Raw genomic sequence first — 7077 nt, forward strand, 5'->3', positions numbered from 1 at the left:
TGTAGGTTTTTTGTTTATGCTAAATCTTTGATTCACTAATTATCTACACATACTAAAATAACCAGCTATATCATATATTGCCTCGCTTCCTATTATACTGTTACGTATCTGCTTGTTTGTTAATTTCTGGAATAAATTCTTTCCGATGAACTTCAGCGATATAAGTCATTTCTTGATTAAACCAGTTTATTCTTTCTCGATACAAACTTTTAGTACACACTAATTTCATAGTCAGGATGTTTCTAGTTACTTTAAACTTAACAACTTTTATAATACACAGCGATTCACGATCTCGATAACTTCGCCCGAAACTTACCGTGACTACTGTTCGCTTTATCATACATTCATTTTCGCAGGCTTTCTCTGCCAGGCTTATACATTAAAAAAGAAGGCGTCTCGAACAAACTCGGTCTTCCCTGATAATTCATGATCATTCGAGAAATTCATCACGTGTTACGAGCGTCGTGTGTCTTCCGCTGTCGTAACAATACTGATATAAGTATTCCAGATGTTTGTCATTACGATGAAATGTGTTGGCATAAGTACTTCAGAATCTTGTCCTCTTGATGCAATTTATTGATATCAAACGAGAAAGTTGTCATCCTGATGATAACATCAGGTATAGCTATAATGGTATATTTATAATGAATAATTTCTGATTAGGAGCGAATTAACTGTAAAGATCAGAATTAAAACTAATGTATAAATTAATTTAAATAATTATAAATAACTGACGAGATGTACAACTGTCATAAATACATAACTAGAAAAGTAAAACCTATAACTGTTTTCGTGTGAACACCTTTTCCAATCTGGTGAAACATGAGTATAATTAATTATACTTGTGATAAGATAATAGTATTAGGTCTTTAATATTTTATAACACTGCATTCTTTATCTAGTCCCTTAAGGATTTTAAATAATTAAAAGAGTGTATAATAATAGTGCTACGACAGCGGAAGTCACGCAACGATGGGAGCATGCGCGCTGGAGTTTCTCGAAGGATCATGAATTTTCCTGGCAACTCTAGTTTGTTCCAGGCGCCCTCTTTTTTAGTATATAAGCCCGGCCAATAAAGCTAGCGAAAAAAGGATAGAATTGCATAGGCAGATAGATCGAAGAGATAGATATGCAGATAGATAGAAGATAGAGATAATTGAATCAAGCGAACAGTAGGCACCGTAAGTAAAGTGTGTGAATCACTGTGATTTATAACGTGTGTTATAAAGATTGTTAAGTTTAAAGTGACTGTGGAAATTCTGTGTATTACAAAGTTGTATCGAGAAAGAATAAACTAGTTTTAAGTAAGAAAGGACTTGTATCACTAAAGTTCCTCGGAAAGAATTTATACCGGAAATTAACAAACAAGCAGATACGCAACAATAATATTTCAACTACATTACATTAGACATATCCATTTCCGATTATGTTTTTGCTCAATGTTTAGTATTATATTCTTTATATAGTCCCTTATGAATTCTCAAGAATTAGAAGGGTGTGCAATAATTGTATTTCAACCACATTATGTTCGCAATATCCATCCTGTGGTAATTATTATTTCCTTGGCTCCTATACAAACCCAAGATGTTTCACCCACATGGCGAGTGCTAAACCAAATGAGTTAAAGGGTTAACCCACTAGCCATTACTAGTAAGGCACTTTTTAACAACCCAAACTACTACACTTGGAGGACCAGGAATATTTACTTTAATAATTGTGAAGGAAAGAACATAAAGGTTATGTGTTGATTTTAACTGAATTAACGTGGTAACACAAAATGATGCATTTCCAGTGTCATACATAGACAAATGTCTGGATGCTTTGAAAGGTGATTGTTGAATCATTAGACTTGATGTGTAAATAAAGTAGAGTTAACACTGTTTTAAACCCCAAGATGATTATATTAATTTTATGTCATATCACTGAGTTTGTGCACTTTTAATTCACCTATCACTTTTAAGGAACTGATGAGGCCTATATTACAAGGCTTGCGATGGAAAATATACCTCATTTATGTGGATGGCATTCTGATGTCAAACAACAAATGCCAATACTTGTGTCGAAATCCCGAGAAAGATGTTGAGTACTTTAGGCAATTGTGTTTCAAAGTAAAACAAGGGTAATGTATTGTTTTGCATATACAAGTTAAATTTCATGGTTAGCAGGGATGGTTTAACCATTGATCTTGTGAATAAGTATCTATTATTGCGATTTTATTAACTTACTTGCTGGACCTATTTCACTTGAGATATTTATAGAAATATAGCAGAAAACATGCTGTATTAATGATCGAAAGAAGCAGAATTGAGGAGAAAATGAATGGAAGATGTATCTGAGGTTCAGGAATATCCCGTTATACTTTATAAAATATTATTTTTTTGAAGAACTTATGTAAAACTTGGTGTGGGCCTAGCATGGCCAGGTCGTTAGGGCGCTTGGCTCGCAATCTGAAGGTCGCGGATTCGAATCCCAGTCCCATCAAACATGCTCGTCCTTTCAGCCGTGGGAGCGTTATAATGTGATGGTCACTCGTTAGTAATAGATGACTCTAGTCTTTCACTGCTAAAGTAGGGATGACTAGCGCAGATAGCCCTTGTGTAACTTTGCGCGAATTCATACCAAACCAAAATATCTGGTGTGTGATAGATCTCGGGTTCACATTCGAGGAGAAGAAGTGTAAATATCATGAAAAAATAAAATTACCACAATACCATAAGGGTTTGATAAACCATAGTATAAAATTGTTATAAAAACAACTTAACCGTAGATGCTTTTAACCAAATTCCTCTTAATTTTTCCATTGCAGTTCGAAACCAGATGTGTGTATAAAATATCAGTAACATTAGTACTGGTATAAAGATGTTATTTTGTTAAGAAAGTTCTTTTAAATTATATGGGGAACATAATTCGAAGGTCAGTCCATCTGACAATGATGAATTAAATTATCAAGGCTAAGCAATAGAGTAACTGGATATCTGTTAAAACTAACACTGATTCAAATATTTCACTAAAACTAATTCTTTACCAATACTCTATGGACTCATTACTCATCCACTACTACTACTAGCTTACTTAGCCAATTGTCTGGCTCACCTAACATCTAATCCTTATACTAGATATTTTGCAAAGCCTTTCGTTCATTAATATTCCCGAATATTCTAGAACTAATTTGATCTTAATGTTTTGCTCCCTCTAGTTAACATTTAAATTAAACCATTAAAATATAGCTAATAACAGTACTAAAGCAGCCCATGTTATACCATAATATAACGGTTGAACAATTTTAGTACAATGAATGGGTTATGATACCACAATAGTGTGGTAGTAAATCCATGTGTATAATCTAAATACCATGGTGATGCTACTGTTATTTCACTGAGATATAATAATTTTGTTTTTTCATCTCCTTTTAATATATAAAAGATATGAAGTTTTTTACAAATTAATGTGCCTTATATAATTAATGAAAAATATTAACATTGTAGTTTGTAGGTTATTCGTGCAGAGATTGCGTATCAACATATTAGCATTTGCATGCAGTTGTATGTTTTGTGGTTTAGTACTTTTGGAGTTATAACACATGAAAGTTCTTTTTAGCATTGCTTATTAATTGCCTCAAATTTTACCCACACTAAGTGAATGTTTTTTTTCTGCTAATTACACTGGACAACAAAAAATTTTCTACTGGAGAAAACTCAAGTGACTGGGGTAATTTGATTGTGTTGAATTCGAAAATGTAGTCAGAATTTTCCATCGCGTCTAGATTTTGAGTTATTGCAATATCTCAATATTTTATTGGTACTGTGTGAAATACCATGCAATAAACTCAAAACAATAGATTTGTGCCATGAAATTAAGTTTACTTGGACAGTTTAATGTGTTAAAGGCATAAATGTTTGATAATTTCAAACATCTCCAAATATATTGTTCATATATGCTATTTCTTCTCGATATAATTCTACCGAATTGTACCACTTTTCCTTCATTCCCACATTCACCTGCTCTACCCGGGAATCACGTGCTAAATTTGCTAGAACATTCGAGAAGTCCCTCGACTAAGTATAAAAGGGGAAGAGTCAAAGGTCTCTCTCTCAGTTGCCTCTTACTCACTCAGTTGGTCACTTCATTTCACTCCGTGCACAGCCAAAACAAAGTCCAATCTTCTTCCTGACATCATACCCACGATATAATCAAATTCTGGAAAACTTTTTTTATTCTTTTAAACTCTAGTTCTGTAAAGACAAATTCTTTTATAATTGCTAGAAACTTGTTTGAAATGCTGGCTGCCTCCAATTCACGTAAAGTCCAAAAATCACCGAAACAGTTTCTGCTACATTTGTGAAAAATATAGTTCAGTTTCCCGAAGGAAAAACATCACACACAAGATAAAGATGGCTTACTACCACTATTTTGGGTGTAAAACTGGTGACTAAGAAAAACATTGGGCTCCACATGTGTGTCATACAGTTTGCACATCTAGCTTGACATTGTGGTTGAATAAGAAGAGAGCAAGGTTTGCAGTTCCCATGTTATGGCGTGAGCTCTACGATAGTCTAACTGACTGTTATTTTGCAGGACTAATGTCCCTGGATATTCAGGTAAAACTGAACAATATATTAAACATCCAGACATTGCATCAGCAATGAAACAAGTACCTCATGGGGATGGTCTTCCAGTGGCACATCAACCAGCAAATTAGGAAACAAAAGAGTTATTCTGCAAAGAAGACAATGAATCATATTCATCCTCTTCATTTAGTAATTATATTCCTGCGGCCCCTCAACATAAACTGCCTCATCTGATCACACAGGAAGAGCTAAATGATCTGAGTTCTGACTTCTGTCAAAGTAGCATGGGGAACTTCATGGCCCTCGTTTACAGCATGGAATTTATTAACTCCAGGAACAAAAGTTTCAGTTTACCGAAGTCACCATCAAAGTATTGCTTCTCGCTACAGCATGGAAGATACTTTGTGTTTCTGTACAATTGTTGATGTACAAATGGAAGAATTAGGTAATAAACATTATTCTAAAGAATGAAGACTTTTTATAGACTCATCTAAAGTTAGTCTGAAAGCTGTACTTTTGCATAATGGGAAAACTAACACCCCGATTCTTGTTGTTCATGCTGTGAACATGAAAGAAACTTATCCAAGAATGCAGATTATACTTGAGGCCATATCTGATTTGGAACATATGTGATGATCTAAAAGTTATTACACTCATACTAGGTCTTCAAGGTGGGTTTACCAAACATTGTTGCTTTTTATAGTCTCTGGGACAGCTGAGACGATAAAAATAATTTAAAAAGAAACAATGGCGAGTGAGAGAGAGAATTACATATCAGGGAAACAGAATATCGAGTATCAAACTTTAGTGAATCCTCAAATGGGTTTCTGCCCCTACTTCATATTAAACTGAGACTCAAGAAGAATTTTGTAAAAGGAATGAACAAAGATTGTAATGGTTTCAGATATCTGTCTGATAAATTTTCCAAAATCAGTGAAGAAAAACTGAAAAGAGGTATCTTTGTTTTGAGTTAGGAAGTACCGATGGGTGATAATTTTGAAACAGTATTCAATTGGAAAGAACTTGCTGCCTGGAAATCATTCAACTGGTTATAAAAATTTTCTTAGGAAATCACAGAGATGAAAACTATGCTGTGATAATCGATGTTATGCTTGAGAACTATATGAAACCACTTTAGGATGTCACTAAGGATCAATGTTGAATTCAGTCCTTTTCACCGTGGGGATGTGAAGCTGGGGGAATGAATTAAAATTGAAATTCGACAAAATTGAAAATACTATACTTCAGGGAAGATTTTTTTTTTTGCACAGTTGGAAATTCCCCATGTACAGCCCCTGAATTTAACACTGATAACGATACACTTTATAAACTCCCGCCTAAAAATCTTTCCAAATAATCTAGGTGCAGTGAGCAATGAGCTTGGTAAGCATTTCTATCAAGATATTTATACAATAGAACAGCGATATCAATAACAATGGAATCCTACGATGATGGGAGATTACTGTTGCTTTTTTGCAGCGCGAAACTGAGATATACACACAGCGTGGTCACAAGTAAATAGACACCACCTTTCCAGAAAAAAATGAAATTTTTCAATCATATTCACATGAACTGATATATTTATAATTTAATTAATATCTAGTAGACCTTCTTTTCGCTTCGTGGCTTCGTTGATCCTTTGGGGCATTGTGAGAATCATCTCGTCAATTTTAGATTGTGCGATTTTCGCCCACTCTTGCTTCAAAACTTGGAGTAGATCGCTCTTCGAAGTTAGTTTTTGGTTGTTTCTTGACTTGCCGGTCGAGTATGGCCCAGAGGTTTTCGATGGGGTTCATGTCAGGAGATTGGCTCTGCCAGGGCAACTTCTGGATGCCATTTTCTTCCTGCCACTTTTGGGTGTTTCTAGCAGTGTGACATGGTGATCCATCTTCCTGGAACAACGTTGTGTTCTTGTCCACGAAACCCGAGGAATAAAGTGGCAAGAGTCCTTCCTCCAATATTTCGACGTACTTCGCAAAATTTATGTTGCCAACGCACTCCACTAAGCTCGATCTCCCACCAACCCAAACAGCTCCCCAAACCACCACGCTGAAACCACCATGCTTCACAGTTGGCTGCAATCTGTTGAGCCAAAACTCTTGGTGAGGCATTCTCCAGACTCATATCCTTTCACTGTCCAAAAATTGAGCGAATCTTGATTCGTCTGAGAACAATACGGTCTTCCCAAAGTCCAGAGGCTTGGTCATCATATCACTTGCCCACTTCTTTCGTCTGACTATGTTGGCAGGTCTTAATAAGGGCTTCCGTCTAGCTGCTCTGCAACGATAACCCAATTTGTGGAGAATCTGTTGAACAGATTTCGGGCTCATCCCACCAACTTTGGCCGCTTCTGCAGTCGTTAATCTGGGATCCATTTCGATGCTCCTCTTGACAGCCCTTTTTGTCCTCTCCGATGGACCAGGACGACCCGGACGTGGCTCAGTTGTTGCCTTGCCGTGTTTCCTGAACTGCACGATGATTCTGTTGACTGTCGAAAGCGGGATTCTCA

The sequence above is a fragment of the Limulus polyphemus genome, unplaced genomic scaffold (genome assembly GCF_000517525.1).
Source record: "Limulus polyphemus unplaced genomic scaffold, Limulus_polyphemus-2.1.2 Scaffold1266, whole genome shotgun sequence".
In the NCBI taxonomy this organism is placed as follows: domain Eukaryota; kingdom Metazoa; phylum Arthropoda; class Merostomata; order Xiphosura; family Limulidae; genus Limulus; species Limulus polyphemus.